At 34.3% G+C, this 18616-nt stretch overlaps 1 long non-coding RNA gene and 1 pseudogene across 1 annotated transcript in view; both read right to left on the reverse strand.

Annotated features, from left to right (window-relative positions):
- The window catches only part of LOC138822652 (uncharacterized), a 47678-nt gene that overhangs the window by 22307 nt on the left and 6755 nt on the right, over positions 1–18616 (reverse strand). The gene's annotated exons all lie outside the window — the stretch shown is intronic.
- Positions 7632–7731, reverse strand: LOC138822655 (U6 spliceosomal RNA; annotated as a pseudogene).

The following is an 18616-nucleotide window of genomic DNA, read 5'->3' on the forward strand; positions in this document are numbered from 1 at the left end:
GCTTAGCATGTGTATACCATTCATAGATACTGAAATTGCTTTGGAATAAATAATGTTCACCCTGACTATCTTGAAAAAGAAGCATTGGTTTCTTAGCACTTTAAGTAAGAACTTGAGGGAAAGAAACAAAAGGAAAAGTGAGGAACAACTCAACACATAGATTCAAATGAAACAAAACAACCCAAGAAAACAAAAATTAATTCAGTACTCAAGAACCTGCAGGAAATGAAAGATTTAAAAAAATCAGCTATGACAAGCTTATGAAATTCGTGACTACATGGGAGTGCAGTTGGGAGGATAGTGGCTAAAGCCCAGACTGAACAGAAAGTTCTGTACACAATGCCATGCACCTGTTATTCTAAATTCCAGGAAGAATAACATGAAGTGCACTGAGACCAAGTTCATACACAAGTAGGAAGCAAGTTTCTAGCTGAAAAATAATCAGGATAACTTAGGGCTGGGGGCATGACAAAATGGTAAGAACATCCATTTAAGGGGCACAAAACACTCAATCAAACTCTAGTATTAGGGGTAAAAAAAAGCTATGATTTAAATAATTAGAACAATTGTAATACTTGAGTATTTGAGTGGAGAAAAATCCATTAGAGAGATAGAATGAACCCATGTTCCAATCTACTTTAGTGATAATATTTTGTGGTACTTGAGACAAAACAGAGTTACCTTGCAAATGAGCATGGATGTACATTTGGGTGATGGAAATACTCTACTTACAGAGGTGTAAATTAGAATTTTTGGGTAGATTGTAGTTCTTGAACTAAGAGCCTGGGTGATGTCCTTGAGCTTTTTCTCTCAAGGATACTTCTCTAATACTTTGAGCCACAGTTCCAATTCTGATTTTCTGTTAGTTGTTTTGAGATAAGAGGCTCATGGACTTTCCTGCCCAGGATGGCTTCAAACCATGATCTTAGCCTCCTGAGTAACCAGGATTCCAGGCATGAGCCGTTGACGTTTTTAATAATTCAGTAAATTGTATAGTTACAGAAGTTATAAATTATCATTGTAACCTGTGAAATATATGTGTATATATAGATCAATGCATACAGTTAGAAATACATTGACATATTTTTGCATCTACAGTAGATTTATGAAATCATCCTTCATTATAAAATAAAATGGAAACAAATTTAATAAGGAGCAAAACAAAGGGAATTTTTACACGTTACTACTTGTTGAATGGAAGATGAATTGTGAGAATCAGTTTGGGAAAACCATCTCTACTTTAACAAAATGGATAATTGCTATTAATTTCAATCAACTTTGGTGGGGGGGAGTATTGGATGAGGGGGCGGGGGGAGGCTGGGAACGGATGTGAAAGGTAAACAAAGGAGGAGGCTGCAATGCTTGATAAGAAATGTACTCCTTATCTTGCCCATGTAATTGTAACTCCTCTGTACAGTATGTTCACAAAAAAATAAAATAAAATAAAAAAGAAATAAAAAAGAAAAAAGTATAGGGAAAGGTTATATAAAGATCCATTACACTTAAATCATGATTTATTTAATGGAAATTCCCTTGTACAACTAGTTAACATAATGAAAATATAATTAAAAAGAATGGAGACATCTGATCTTAAACTGTGTTCTCTTAAACCATGAGTCAATATAATAGTTTCCTCCTCAGAAATTTTCTTTGCAGGTATTTTCCTCATAGTGACAGAAAAATGATCAATGCAATGAATATCAATACATCACATTGCACATCAGAAAGAGACACAATAAAAATCACAGTAAAAATGTTAGAATTCACCACATGATAAAATAACAGGTAGAATGTGCCAAATGCTAATTGATTATTTTTCCAAGTACTTTACCTATGGTATCTAATTTAATCCTCAGAATAATTCCATAAAGTGGAACTACTTACATTTTTAATTCTCTGATGATGATATTGAAGTCTTCAGAGTTGTAATTACTAGTACAACATTGCACACATGTAAGTGTTAGCCTGAGGTCCATCCCCGACTGTATCAATTAACCTCATTCTATTTTATGACTAAAATTCTAGGAAAAATTCCTAGAATTTTTGTGTACACTCATAATATTACATTTTATCTTTGTTAGAAAATAGGGAACTGTAATATGAAAACTTGAAGTTCAGAATCAATGTATACCTCCCTGGTGAAAGGAACTGCTAAAATATAACATTCTTGATTTCTAGGTCAAAATAGCAGAAATCATATTCTATCCCTTCACTCAACACTGCACTGCCTGGGGAGCCTAACTCTGTTTAACACTGTCTTACTGAAAGAATGACCTCCCCAATTCCTGATGGAAACAGACTGCAGGTCTTCTCGACCAATCATTTCCACATTGTAGCTCAAGTAAGTTGTTTACCATTAGAAGTATTTTGATAGTTTTTTATACCCAACATTTTGAGACAAAGGTACTACTTTAAAATGCTATTAAAGCAACACTGATATAAAAATCACCTTTGACCCCAGATAAATAATTTGCCTTTCATGTACCCAAAAATGCAGTCTGACCTATTATTAATGTTAGGAATGAGGGGATAAAAAATCATAGACAAGAAGGCCTAAGCATGAATTAAAGCCTCTCCAACTTGTGAATACAATTGGTTTAAAAAGACATTAAGGGCTGGGAAGGTGGCTCAGTGGTAGAGTGCTTGCCTTGCATGCATGAAGCCCTGGGTTCGATTCCGCAGCACCACATAAGCAAAAAGAAAAAAAACGCAAGTGGTGCTGTGGCTCAAGTGGAAGACCGCTAGCCTTGAACTGAAGAGCTGAGGGACAGCGCCCAGGCCCAGAGTTCAGGCCCCACTACCAGACTCCCCCACCCCCGAAAAAAAGATATCAATACTACTATATTTGTTCAAAATTTCTTATGATACTGAAGATTCAATTGTAAACTGTTAACACTTGAAAATAATTCATTTTCTTGGGAGTAGGAAACAAAACACAAGGTTAATCCTAATCATATTCAAAGACATTTATTTATACTACAAATTCACTCTCGTAACTACAAAGATTCTAAAAATAACTGAAGCATAGTGTAACGAAAGACATAATTTAACTTCATCATATACATTCAAAGGACTTTGCTAATAGAAAATAAATGTATACTAATAATTATCTCAGCCAATTCACTTCCATTCTTTTATTCTATATCTTTTATTTTCATAAAAACTGGCTTTTCATAAAATGATGCATAAAAAGCCTATATACCCACTTACATTTTCAGATTTTAACAATGTTTATTTCAGAAATGTCTTTAGCTGTATAGTCAATGAACTGAAATAACACTAAAATATTCAAAGGGTTTTCAGAAATTGCAAGACTCGCTCTGTGATGTTATTTATATTGGAAAGGATATTCAAAAAGCCTTATTTGTTAAAGTTGTGATAGTTACTCCCACAAAAGTACTATTAATGAAGAAACCTTTGTATGTATAATACAACTTCAAATGCATCCACAATCTGGAGGTGACACATGCTTTTTGTTTGTTTTTGCAATGTATATCTAACAAACATATCCACAATACTGATTTTCAGTAAATATGATGGGATATTCAAACCTAAAAAATACGGGGTTTATTATCTTAGTGTGAATAGATTCAAACTTACAAAGAAAGTTATTTTCAACAGAAATCCGGAAAGAGTTTATCCACCTTGAGTTTCACAGGAATAACTGGAGAGTAATAACTGTTTGGTCAAGTTGGTCAAAATTACTCTATGAGTATATCTTAAAAGTATATCCAATTTAAGAGGTCAAATACATATTTTGTACTGAGAGTCATATTACAGCAATGACTTACTACATAATTATATGTGTATTTTCTTTCCTAGCATATACTAAGAGCTTAAAGTGATCTCTTTTATCTAACTTAATGGTGTAAATGCTTTGATTATGATGATGTTATTATTTTACAAATAAAATGTACAGAAGGGTGGTTCCACTGAAATGACAGGATGGAACACTGATAAATAACAATATTGCAACATAGCTCTTTTCAGCCTCACTGTCCACATTGGCAAGCAACATTGCAACCGCACACACACACACACACACACACACACACACACACACACACACACACACACATGTGTGCACATGTACACACACATATACATGAATGCCAAATTCAGGGTTTATTGTACATAAAAGTTCAATTAAAATATTAGTGATTAGAAAAATGATAATTTGACTTATTACAAAATAATACATAATCTAATCACCACGGTTGTTACATTTTACCTGTCTCTCCACATGTGACCACTTAATTTATTTTTAGTTCATTCATTTATTCATCATTCACTAGTTTGGTGCCAATACTGGAGCTTGAACTCAAGGCTTGGCTCTGTCCCAGAATTTGTTATGTTTTTGTTTTAGTTTTCTCAATGCTAGCATTTTACTGCTTATACTACAGGTCCATTTCTAGCTTTTGCTGGTTACTTTCAAACCAGAATCTAATGAACTTTTTTGTCTGGTTTCAAAGCACAGTCATCAGATTTCGTCTTTCTGATTAGGTAGGATTAAAGACCTGAACCACCCGTGTGGATCTTAATTTTTCCTGTACATATGTAATGCACATACTTAGATAGTAATTTAAAACTGAGAGCATAGAAGCAAGATGTACAGTGATGATATTGTCCTGTCAGAAATTCAAGTTAGTAATGTAAATTTCTTCTTAAGACCATACACAAAAAATACTTAAGAAGAAACCTGATGTTGTGTGTGTATATGTGCATGTGTGTGTGTGTGTGTGTGTGTTTGTGTGTGTGTGTGTGTGTGCTGTTGCAATATGTTCCACATATAAGCACTGTGCAGCGGTGTCCAGCCATTCACAGTTATTGCATGAATATCTGCCTTGAGATACCAACTCATGGGCAATGTCTAGGTGTCCACTCTAGGCTTCATGATGAAGAGGGGTATACTCATCCTCATCCCTAGTATTCATATAAGTGGCCCTTTTGGAAAGTACTCTCCACACTGTAGTAAGCTGTAAGATAAGCACTCTACCACTGAGCCACCTTCCCAGCCCAAGGATTAAGGTTCTTGCCTGTAATTTGGTCAAAGCTATGTCTCTTTACATAGGCGACTAAAAATGTATTTACTAATTTCAAGTAAATACATAAATTCTATTTCCATCTCTTTTAAAAAATAAAAAAAAATTGTTTGCTCTGTAAATTGATTAGATGCATGGATTTTGTGGCTAGCTATGTCATTTCACATATGTATCTCTTTTCCTCTTTCTCTTTCATGGTTCTCATAGACAATATGGTTGCTCCATAATTATCCTAATTTATTTTGCTTTTATATTTTTAGTTTCATCATTTCACTTTCTGCTCTGCCATTTCCCAGAACAGCACCACATAAACAGAAAAATCCAGAAGTGGTTCTGTGGCTCAAGTTGTAGAGCGCTTGCCTTGATTTGAAGAGCTAAAGGAGAGTGCCCAGGCCGAGCTCAGGCCCCACAACTAATTTAAAAAAAGAATCTAAATACTTGATAATTCTACTAACAGATCTGACTGAAATCAGTTGAATCACATTTTTCCTGTAGAATGAAGGAATAGGTCCAGGCTAGGAAAGCAGCTACAGAAGGCAGGCAGAATGTATCTGTGACAAAACTTTGTGGAAAATGGAATCGAGGACTACTTACTGGTGATTCACTTGCACTTGAAGCATGAATCAGAACTATTGCTTGCTGATTCTGAACTATTGCTTTGATCATTATATTTTCCAAGAAGAAAAAGTGAAATTTAATTGATAGTAAAGGACTATTAATACATTTTGACTTCTCATTAAGCATCTTCAATAATCAAAATAACTTGAATGCAATAGACAGGCCTATTTTTAGATGAAAACAACTGTCTTTTATAAGATTATTTCTTTGTTGCTTTGTATGTCCCTCCCCCACAGTGTAACCCCCGCTTTCACTATATTTGATGTCAGTATAACATGTGGAGGAGATGGGGACAAACAAGTCGTTTAAGGATTCAGGTGGACCTGTTGCAACAATGAGAAGTACAAAATGTCATGTCAAAACCAACTTTACAATGTCGGTGTGGGGGGGGAGGGGGGTATAATTGGGTGGGGGGAGGGGGGAGGCTGGGAAGGGAGGTGAAGGGTAAACAAAGCAGGAGGCTGCAATGCTTGGTAAGAAATGTATGCATTATCCTGCCCATGTAATTGTAGCCCCTCTGTACAGTATGTTCTCAAATAAAATAAAATTAAATTTAAAAAAATAAAAATAAAAAAACATAAAAAAACAAGAATTTAGGTAGTCATACCAAGGACTTCTATTTTACTACTGCATTATACATTTTTTCTAATGTTGGATACCAACATTAGAAAGCTACTAGAAAGCTCTTAAAGCCCATATGTTGAATAGTGAGTTCTCTTACACTATAACATGATATTTCCCAAATCATTTACAAAGAAGGCATTGTTTCCTATTTTCTCATTCCTAGAATAAGCTGCACATGAAGACACCAAGGGTCCTCATGTTCAGACAAGGAACAAGATGAAAAAGTGAGGAATGGTATCAATTTCAAGAAAAAAAAATGGAGTAGGATCCAAGCAAATTTCTTACTATGGTGTGAAGACTACTTTCCAAAAAGGCCACCCAGATGAATACTAGGGATGAGGATGAGCATAGCCCTCTTCATATGGAAGCCTAGAATGGACATTTAGACATTGTCCATGAGTTGGTAGCTCAAGGCAGATATTCATGCAATAACTCTGAATGGCTGACACCCCTGCACAGTGCTTATATGTGGAATAATACCAGAGTGGCAGATACCAATCCCCAAATTAAAGGCCTCTGGTCCTCCTTGCATGTTGCTGCTGGGAATATAAATCGAAATGATACTCTGTTGAACCATTATATCAAACCAGGTTTGAAGAACAGCTTGGAAGAAATTGCATTTAATATTGCCAAAAGGAAAAGTATGTATCACTACCTCTTTGAAGTTGTGGAAGGCTGTACAAATTGTTCTCATAAGTCGTAATGGTTTGGTTAAGTTTATTAAATTTCAAAAATGCCAGTCCATCCTCTGTGGCCCTACACATTTTTTCACAATAAAAAGCAACAGCAATATCTTACTTTTAAAATTCATGGATTCCATGGTATTCTTCCAAGTGAATTGCCTGACTCTGATGTCAAAATGCATTCAAGAGTTTTTTGTATACATCTATAATGATTTCTGCAGAGATTGTGATTTTTTTATCAGAAATAATTTTAACTTATCTGTTGAAATGGTGCTTTTGGGAAACAAGTATATCTATGTTTGTACAATATCCATAATCTATTTCATTCGCTCCTAGATATAATACTTTGAATTCTACATTTTTATATAATGTATAGTTTCATTAATAAATGTGTCCTTTCAGATTGCATTCCATATAGAAGAAGTTTAAAATTCCTTTTTATCCTAGGTCCTTATATTATTTTATTTCTTTGGGATAACATGACAATGTTGTCTAATTTCAGTTTTGTAATGGTTATGCAATGTAAAGGCCTTTCTAAGGTGAAGATTTAATATACTGATGTCAAACTAACCTTTAATTCTATGAATTACATGTATTGTTACACTTGTATTTTTGTAATCAACTTTTTAATAACTGTTTTTATATTTCTTGCATCAGAAGAATGACAACTATAGAATACTTCACAAATTTTCATATAATCCTTGTGCAAGTGCCATGTTCATCTCTGTGTTATTGTAATTTGGGTAGACCTGCTGCTGAAGCATGAAGTACCCTCTAAATTTAAATACTTAATGATGCAATCTTTATACAGGCATATATCCATGGTTGCCTATTTGTAACAAGGAACACTTATTGTTCCTTAAATTGCGATTGATCTTATTTCTCTAAAATTCTGTGTATAGTGGAAAAGCTTATATCATTTGGTCGATTGCTCATATTTACAATTTTTTTGTCAATGACTATTTTGTCGTTTTCATTTTAAATTTGATCATACTTTGAAGCCTTTAAAGCTAAGTCCAAAGGTGATGGCTTTTCAAGTACTTATTTATCAACTGAGTTAGCTTTGTAGAGCTAATTGATTCAAAGTAAGCCTTGCTTGAGAGCTACTTCTAAACTTCTGCAGCTTAAAATTTCCCAAATTAGGTCTTGCTGGGACAAATGTCTACCTGAACCTTTACCCTTCTTCCTTGTAGGAACAGACCAACCAGAATATCTCACCCTGACAGCATAGATTGTCTTACTGGAACAAAATTAATCTTAGTTACAAGGGATCATAGAGAGATGAACAGTTCAGACAGAATTCTTCAGAATAGAAGGTATTTTATGAAAATATAATTGTTTATTATACTTATCATTTCAAAAGTAGCTAAAGCCAAGAAGGTGAAAAAATTTTCATATGCATGATTACCTAGTGTCCTGGCCTGTCTATCATCCAACCAGGCAGGAACTTACACTACTGACTCTCTATCACCAAATATTTCCATAGCTCCTGGAAAAGTCCATATGTTTCTCCTTGAAATTAGCCCTTAAATTGGTAATGTTTTAATCACAGTGTTTCCTCTTGCCTCTAGGCTGTAAATCTACAAATGGTAAAGCTTTAAGTCTAACTCTACCAAACACTGAGGTGGAGATAATGGAAGAAAACTTTAAAATAGAGTTGCCTTTGATTCCCTAACCACAACACAACAATGCAAAACAATTTTTATATTATATATACTTATATATTTTATATTTATAAATATAAAGTATGTGCTGATTTTAAATTTCACACATTGAATATTACTAGAATTGATAATTTGACAAATATATTGACACTTATTCTGATAAATAGAATGGAATATAAATAATTAGATTTAGGATATATATTAGAATATAAAAAGTATCAATGCAATATCTTCGGTATAAACTTGTGATACGTTCTATGTGTTCGTGATCTTCTGAAATCACATGGTAAAATAACAATATTGTTTTCTGCTAATCTATAACGGATTTTACTCTGATGCTCTGTTTATTGTTTTAACTCGCTGGTCCCAAAGTGTTTTTCTCCATATTTCTGAAGCATTCTTACAGATTATACCCAAATTTTGCTGATATGATGTCTAAAATCTATTATTTTTCTGAAGGACCCACGGATCCAAGGATACCAGTTCCTAGTTATCTGTATCATCAGATAACAAGGGCAAGACTTCTCACATAGGCCCATGCAACATGCCAACAGAAAATAATTGAAGACATCTCAATTTCTCATTTCCTATAATATTTCAGGACCCCACTTCCTTACAAGAATTAGCAGAATTCAATTGTGAAATGCAAGGCAAGTTAAAATGAAAGATGAGATCACAAAATCTGAGAGAAAGTACTATAATTCAAACTTTCAATTTACAGATGATCAGCCCATATGAGTCAACAAAATTACAAATGAACAAGATTATTTTTAATACCCCTCTCCTAATGATTAATGAAAGATTTTAGTGCAGCCAAAAAATAGATTCTGTAATGATAGATCCATAAGTGGCCTAACAAGGCTAGGAATACTTGATTTAGAGGTCAAATATAATTTAGAAAAACATTAATTGAGAAGATCCTTAGTGCTTCAAAACACTGGTACTTCAGTAAAATGAGGTTCTGTAGTATAAAAAAATGTTGTCATTCTCAAACCAAAGATAACCTATATTTAATCTCCTGAAAGTATATTCATTTTCAAATAAACTATTTAAAATCACATTTGCCAAAATAGCACTTGACAAGTAGATGATAGTGACATTACCAGGATTTCAAGTGTAGGGAGCTAGTTACAATAGAGTTGATTTACATACCCAGCACCAATAGCAAACAAGTTCAACCATTCATCAAAGTGTAGAAATAGTACTCCCCACCATTTGTGTTGTTCAGTAGGTGCCTTCCAGAAATGTGTTAAATAGATCAGCCTCCCATATTTCAAACCCAAATATTAGCTAATAAAGTAAATTTTATCACATAAGAAGGTACATTTTAAAAAGTCACTAATAGTTGCCTTATCATGTGTTGTTTTATATTTTCCCTATCTGTCTAACATAGTAAGAAATATGACTTTAAGTTTTGAATATGGGTACTAATGAGAAATGTGACAAAAATAAAATCTGTCTTTTATTTGTATCATATTCCTCTAAGTAGTAAATTTTAGTTTTCTTCTTTTTCCAAAACTTATAGGTAGTAGAAAAAATTATCCTATGTAAAATAAAATAATCATACACCATTTTACAAAGCAATTTATAAAAACTGGTAGTTAGAAATAAATTCTAAGCCATTTTTAAATTTTCTTGTTGACTAAAGATATAAAATCATGTCTAAGTGCTTCACATCTCCAGTCTTGCTAGTTGTTATTGCAGATGAATGAATTATGGAAATATAAGCTGACATCAGTTCAAGTATATGTGGGAGTGAAACTCCATGGAATGTATATAAACGTTTCAAAGTATTAACAGGCAGTTTAACAGAATGACTATCAGGAAATTGAAACCAGAGAGGAACAATAATAAAGAAATAGAATGAATGAAAAATGGAACACGGGGCAAGTACAGCTAGAATACTCAATGTACATATGTAATGAAGGAAGTGCTAAATCTGAATTCAATCTTGGAGAAAGAGTTGGTTGACATTGATAGAAGGAGTGACTCTGATCCAGGAGCATTAGACAATCAGATGGACATATTTAATTGTAAAACACTTGTACAACCTTTTGAAATTCAGTTAAAAAAAAACAACACACAAAAATGACAACCAAACAGCAATCTCTAGAGAGTATGAATATGACCTCTCAAAATTTTAAGCAGTTGATGAAGGGCAGTCTTTGGAAAAGCAAACAATCTGTTCAAAGAGGGCAGTTTGGGGTAGGGGAGAATTTTGACCAGATTTAGAAAGATTGTCTAAGGTTATAAATCACCTATATCTTCTGCAAATATTTTCTTCTGCGAGTGCTCTTTGTCGGAACTGGATACTCCAGTCCTGAGTCACACTTGATAGCTTGTGAAGACAGAATGGAAGAAACAAGATCAAGAACCTATTTCTCCACTGGAGAGAAAACAGTCCTCTCTGTTTTCTCTCAATCTCCTCACTACTCTATTTTCATACTTTTAACAACGTCAAGTAATTTTGAATTATATCTTTCCTTCTTTGTTCTCACAAAGTAATTGTTCAAAATAATTCATTAAATATTATTTGCCATTATTTTCTATCATGCTGTTTACTTGTTCAAGCGAGTCCATTAAACTTCCCCTTTTCATTTGGTTGCCACGAAAATCCAACAACTATGTTAATGCGGACCAACGCTAATGCAAAACTTTGTCTCCAAAAATCCAGTCCAAGAACCTATAATCACAAATATTTAGCTATAATTTTTCTTTTTTTTTACCTTGAAATCTTCTTGTGTCTAAAGTGCCCACAAAAATAAGTATTCCACCACTTTTTGGTTCAATCACTTCTAACCTCAAAGATATTTTGCTAACAAGATGCTTAGAGGAATCCTAAGAATACTCCACTTTTATCTTCTCTCTTAAAACTTTTATCTTCTCTCGTAAGAATCTCCTTAGATACCATATCAGGAACAGTGAAGTTATTCTTTGCAAAATTATTTCAATAGGTTATTTTCCTCTTGGTCTTGTATTTGCTCAACAAGATGTATGAGAAGAATAGAGTTAAATCACCAATTCCTTGGATGATATTGTCTGTTACAAAGGACAATACTTCTATGTCCTACTTCTATGTCCTCTTCTTAGCTCTTGCCTGATTTCCAATTAATCACAGGTTCTTGGCTTCAATTCTAGAGAAGCTGAAGCACCATAAGGCTTCCCCCACTGCTACATCTTCATGGTTTCTCTTTGAAAACTCTTTTATTTGGAGGTGGAATTTATTTTCATGTCTTCATTCAATTTATTCTGCATTATACTGAACCAAATAAGCTCTGTAAAATTACTTTAGGTAGCAAAAAGATTAACACAATCTATATCACTATATAGAATAGTTTTGGCCCCCTCCATTGCTGAAACCAAAACGCTTAGCTAGGTCTTCTAATATCGTGTTTTCTTACCTTTTCTATTTGCTCGAATCTTTTCTGATCCCCGATCTTTTGGGCTTATGAAATAGAAGTTTTCACTATCTCATGTTAATAAGGATATTATATTTTTGAGCTACTTAGAAATGTGAAATCATTGAAGTATCCAATCAGAATTTTTTCTGTGTTTCAGTGCTTCACGTGCAAAGACATTGTGGAAAGTATTAAAACAGAGAAGTGTAAACTCAATACGTTCTTTCATTGTGCAGGACACTTTCTCCCTAAATATTTTGACCCAAATAAGCTTTTTAAGAGAATTGCTGTTTAGTAATTAAAGGTCAATTCACAAATTTTGATGTCTTATTTTAAAAAAAACTTTGAATTTAAATTCCACTACAACCTTGTTTCACACAGTAAGAGTATATTTCCTGGGTAAGGACAATTCTCATGGGAACCTATACAGGATTTACAGCAAGGTTTGAGAGGTTTGTTTGTTTACTGTGAAAATGAGCCACCTTACCCACATTGCTCCCTCTCAGCTAAGTCTCCATGGATTTCTTTGCATGAAAGCCTATTTTCCCAGGAAATTTTAAATTTTCTGAATAGGCTAAGTTAAAAGTTAGAACAATTAAAATTTAGGTGTCATAATTTTAAAACACTTTTGAAATTCCTTTATCAGAATCTCAAATTTACCAATCCTAATTCCACGTTTATCATCAAAAACAGTTAACATGTTGTTTTCATGATATAGTATCCATGAAACTATTATTTTCCAGTGGCTTTGTTACGCATATATATGAAGGTATAAGCTGATGCGGAGCAAAATGAACTCCAAGATATGGAAAGAGATATTTATTTGCAGTTGTTGTTTTTAATGTACTATGTGATTTCTATTTTCCTTGGGTTTTTCCCCTATGGTATAACTCCTACTGTGTTTGATTTTGGTACCCTGTGTATTGTGTATACATTTACCTTAATTAGGGAAGGGAAGAGAAACAACAAAATGGCGAGATAAAGGACAAAAAGCAAACCAATGCAATAGCAATACTCAAAAGACAATATGTTGGAAATGTACATTACAACGTGTGAGGGGTTTGGGTGTGAAGGAAAAACGTGAGAAAAAATGAGAGAGGGCATAACAAGTTTGAAAAGTTATGTATTCACTGCCTTACAATTGCTAACCCACATCACTTTCACATTAAAATTAAATTTAAAAAATAAGCTGCATGAAATAAAATTTCACTGTATTGGTATAGTAAATATTATTCTTTATGTAGTAACTTTTTAAAAATTCAGTGCTATTTGGCATATAATTTGAATTAATTACCCCTTCTTTATCAGAGGCCATCAACTTGAATGTTATCCAACTAGAAAATTTTTTCACAATATACTTGCCAATATTTTCAAAAAAGAATAAATTAGTACTTTCTCATACTAAAACCGGAAAACATTTAATTCTATGGAAACCCATAACTTTTAAAAGTAAATAAGTTGTTAAGAGGACAGAATATGTGTGTTCTTCAAAATTCCTATGACTAATAACTACTCACTTTCAAATTCTCAACATTCCATACCTGAGAGATTCAAAATAGTTCCTGTTTCCGTGTTATGTAATTCTGCAATAGATGCATTTTCCAATGGGGTGTTACAGATTGAGAAGTGAACAGAAAAATAGCCACATTCTGGTATAGGATAAAACTATAAAGCACCGGTTATAATTAATTCTTCAAGAGTAAGCAATTTTTTTTATCAGATTAAGCTATTATTTCTATGAACATCAATCCCAAAATTTATGCCATAAAGTCATCCTAGACCAACAGTTTCCAACTTGTAGGGTGCACCTCAAAATTCCCTTAATTCACATCACAAATAGATTATCTGTATTGGGAAAAATATTACACCTTGCTAATGTGGTGCCCTCTGTGTTCCAGAAAGAACACCACAACATACTAGGTTGCATCATTTTTCCTCCACTGATATTCTTGCAAATATTATTTATATTTATACTTTTTTACTATCATAGATATTCAGGATGCTAAAGATTGGAAGATTACAGTTCAAAGCCCACCCAGGCAGGAAGGTTCCCTAGATTCTTATCTCCAATAAACTTCTCAGCAAAAGCCAGACACAAGTGGTACTGAGGTTGAAGTGGTAGGGCACAAGCCTTGAGCTTAACAGGCTCAGACACAGTGTCCAGGTCCAGAGTTCAAGCCCTATGACAAAGCAATAAAACAAAAACAAAAATAAAAACAAACCCAAATCCTAGCATTTTTCTCACTGTATACAAAGGCACGTAATTAAGGAAATTGCTTCCTGGGTTACATACAGGTAGAAGAAAGAAGATGTCACACAATTATTCTCTTCATACCATGTTATATTAAAGCCTCAAAAATTGCTTTTTCTAAATTTATAAATTAATATCATCAATTTCTTGGCAACTCTGTCTAAATTATTCACATTATCATTTTCTACATGAAGTTAGAATTATCTATTAACTGAGTTCTAATTATAACTCGCTTGAAACAATATGCTAGGTAAATAGAATGCAAGAAACATCTGTAAATTTGTCAATTAAACCCTCTACCTAAAAAGAATTTTGTAGTATCCTATAGAATATGAAATTACAAATGAAACCAAAATATTTTTTGAAGTCTAAACTCCAATTTAGCAAGATCTATAAAGACCTACATTAGGTAATCTTTGCTATTCCTCCAGGCTTAAGCTTTTGTAATCCTTCATCCTTTCCTTGGAATCTAACAGAATGATGATTACTTACTTTTTCAAATTTTGGATGGGAATCATGAACCACTTTGCATCTAGGAATGTTCTGTAATGAAGAGCGCATTTAAAACACAACTGAGGAGGGGCTGGGAAGGTGGCTTAGTGGTAGAGCACTTGCCTCGAATGCATGAAGCCCTGGGTTCAATTCCTCAGCACAACATAAGGAAAAAGAAAAAAAAGCTGGAAGTGGCGCTGTGGCTCAAGTGGTAGAGTGCTAGCCTTGAGCTCTAGAGATGAGGGACAGTGCCCAGGCCCAGAGTTCAGGCCCCACAACCGGAACCAAAAAAAAAAAAAAAAAGAGTAAAAAAATAAAAAATAAAATAAAACAAAACTGAGGATTAGTTGTATTTCAATAGAAAACTTGGCTTCTCAAAACATAATGAAAAAATTAGCCCAAATTTCCAACTGTGTATTCCTTTCTTGTTTTGTTTGTTTCATTAAGACAAAATTATACTACCTGGTCCAGCGAAGTTCTCAGTAGTAATTCCAGTCTCTAATCTCCTGTCAGTTTGGGTGCTAGAATTCAAGGCTTACATCACATTGCCCCACCATAGTTTCTTGGTTTATTTCTTTATCTGTTTGTTTGTTTGTTTATTTATTTTGGGGTCCAGTAATGGGGCCTGAAATTTGGGCCTGAATGCTGTCCCTCAGCTTTTCAGCTCAAGGCTAGTGCTCTACTACTTGAGCCACAGAGCCACTTCTGGCTTTTTTCTTTTTGCTTATGTGGTGCTGAGCAATCAAACCCAGGGCTTCATGCATGCAAGGCAAGCACTCTACCACTGAGCCACCTTCCCAGCCCCTTCTTGGTTTATTTAATCTAGATACAGACTATCAATTCTGAACTTTTCCAGTGATATTATCCACTAGACTTCTCAGACTGTTCATGCACTATTTTCAAAGATGTTCTAACATTTGACACAGGGTATGAACATTTTCAAATGCACCTGCCGGGTCTCTGATTCATTCCTCCATGGATCCTATCCCTTTAATATTGATTACTTGACTCTCTTACTATCTCTGGTCCCTACTTATGTAATATTCTCAAACTTTTTTGAAGAAAGTTCACTTTAGTATTTTAATTTTAAAAATTAATTTCTAATTTTAAAAATTACCACTTGATTCTAGTCTCACTCAGGACATACTTTCTATTATTTTCTAACTTTTCTACATATTCTGAGAGTTGCTTCATTTGTGTATATGTGTGTGCACATATAAGTGCCTCTGTGTGTATGTGTATGTTTATATGTATGTATGCAAAAGCCTCAAGCTCTTATTCATCATTCTTGCTCATGACTGTTATTCCATCACCTGAGCCATTCTTCCAATCTAGCTTTTGGCTGGTTAATTACAGATAGTGTCTCAAACACTGTTCTGCCCAGGCTGGATGCAATCTGAACTTCCCAGACTCCTTTACATACTTAGGTTTCATTTATCCAGTAGAAACAACTTTTAAACTACAAACATTTTTGTGAGTGTAAAGTCTAAGCTGTAACCCAGATTTTTAACTCAAGAATTCATATAAAGATAGATGAACATACACATTACATATGTTGAATGTACACGGTTAGAAATGTGATCTTAAGCTGGGTGGTGGTGAGATCTGAGGATTGGGGTTCAAAGCCAGCCCAGGTAGGAAAGTCCAGGAGACTCTTTTCTCCAATTTACTGCAAGAAAACTGGAAGCCGCACTGTGGATAAAGTGGTAGAGCATTAGCCTTGAGCGGAATAGCAGAGGGACAGTGCCCAGGCCCAGAATTCAAGTGCCAAGACCACCACCAACAAAAAATATATAAGTAAAGGAAAGAAAAAAATGTGATCTTATCCACCAGTTGATGGCTAGTATAATCCCTGCTCTCTCAAGATGGAATTTTTTCCTTATTAAATCCATATCTGACTTGCATTGGAAACAGAATTATTCTTCCATTCTAATTTCTACAAAGTTGTGTCATTAGCAAGCGTGATTAGGAAGGGAGTGGCCTCATACTTCGGGTTCCACGTAGGAGTAATGCTTTCTCTATATCACTCTCATAAATCTACATATTGGACTTGGCTTTATTGTTTCAATGTGGTCTTATTTGTAGAGTCTTCTATAGTGTATTGAACCTTTATACTTAAACACAGAATTTCTCTTTCTCTTATTATTGCTATAGTTAACACGAGTTAACAAATTCATGTACACTTGGGAAATAATGTGCAGCACATATACTCACAAAAAAATGATCTAGGAACCTTCTTCCTCTTTAAAATTCGCCTTAATTTACAGAGAATTTACAAATTTTGAATTCAATATACTCATGAATAATGTATTTATAAGAAATATAAATTTCATATTTTCTCTTTACTAAGTTGTCTCTGAAATACGTGTTACATCAGGTCCAAATGTGTTCTTGTGTTATTTCGGTGAAGCCAGAAATCATTCATTATACCTCAAGCAGCACCATAGGTTGTTCCTGGAAGTAACTGTTACTGGATATGGAAACTGATCCCAGTAGAGGAATGGAACATAGAGTATTGACAAAGTTCAAGTTAACATGTGCTTTCCTTTATACTGTAAACGAAGAGAATCTGAAGGCTTGAAGGAAACTTTGTCCCTGAATTTTTCTAGTGTGTTTTTACTTATATATAATTTTTCTGTAAACTTCTAGTTGAGAGTATTACAAAAAGATATAATGTGCCATTTGATGGCCAGCATAGAACAAAAAGAAAGAACGTTGTTTTAAATATGTTCTTCTTCAGGGGCTGGGAAGTTGGCTCTGTGGTAGTGCACTTGCCTTGCATGCCTGAGGCCCTGGGTAAACTTCCTCAGCACCACATAAGCAAAAATAAGCCAGAAGTGGTGCTGTGGCTCAAGTAGTAGAGCGCTAGCCTTGAGTTGAAGAGCTGAGGTAAAGCGCCCAGGCCCAGAGTTCAGGCCCAAGACTGGATCCCCCCAAAAAAAATTCTACTGCAATGAAACAAAGACATCGATGTTTTATAGTGTTTTTTGGATGGATATTTCACCCCGAGATGATTCTTTTGTTGCAGAAGTCAGTTATCAATTACTTTAGTTTGGTCCTGAGTTCTCCAGAGCAATAAGGATTCCAAAAAAGCATCCAGTGCGTATGATCAGCAAAAGGAGCCATTTCTCAGACCAATACTCCTTTAAGGAGGGTCCAATGAAATATCTGTTTTTTTGTTTGCTTTTGTGTTTAGCTTGTGTTGGTTCTGGGGCTTGAACCCAGAGGCTGAACCCTGTCCCTGAACAGTTTTCTTTCCTGCTCACCTACCCCCAAAGCTAGTACTCTACTGCTTGAACCAAAACTCCACTTCTGGCTTTTTTGCTGTGTAATTACAAATAAGAGTTTGACAGCCTCTCCTGCCTGGTTTGGCTTTAAACTAAGATAGTAAGAAAGCCAAGTGACATCAACTGTATAGACTTCTTTTTTCAAACGAGAAATATTAGATGAAGTTTATTGTAAAGCTAATATTTTACAAGTTTTTTTTCTTTCTTTATTATTGTGAGCATAAAGTATAGAGGAGTTACAATTACATGGGCAAGATAACGAGTACATTTCTTATCAATCATTGTTGCCTCCTCTTTGTTTCCTCTTCCCATCCCTTCCCATATTCCCCCCTCCCCAAACCCGATCCTCCCCCCCACCAATGTTGTAAAGTTCGTTTTTCGACATAATGACTTGTAAATCTCATTGTTGAAATGGGTCCACCTGTATCCCTAGTTAAATGATTTGTTTTTAGAGCATATGTCCAGAAAAGAATCCATAACATAACTCAGCAAAAGTAGGTGCACTGAATCATTTTGGAATTTTTTTGTTTGGGAAGATTATTGAACTTGTCATTCCT

The sequence above is a fragment of the Dipodomys merriami genome, unplaced genomic scaffold (assembly GCF_024711535.1).
Source record: "Dipodomys merriami isolate MVZ:Mamm:240054 unplaced genomic scaffold, mDipMer1.0.p SCAF_1138, whole genome shotgun sequence".
Lineage (NCBI taxonomy): Eukaryota > Metazoa > Chordata > Mammalia > Rodentia > Heteromyidae > Dipodomys > Dipodomys merriami.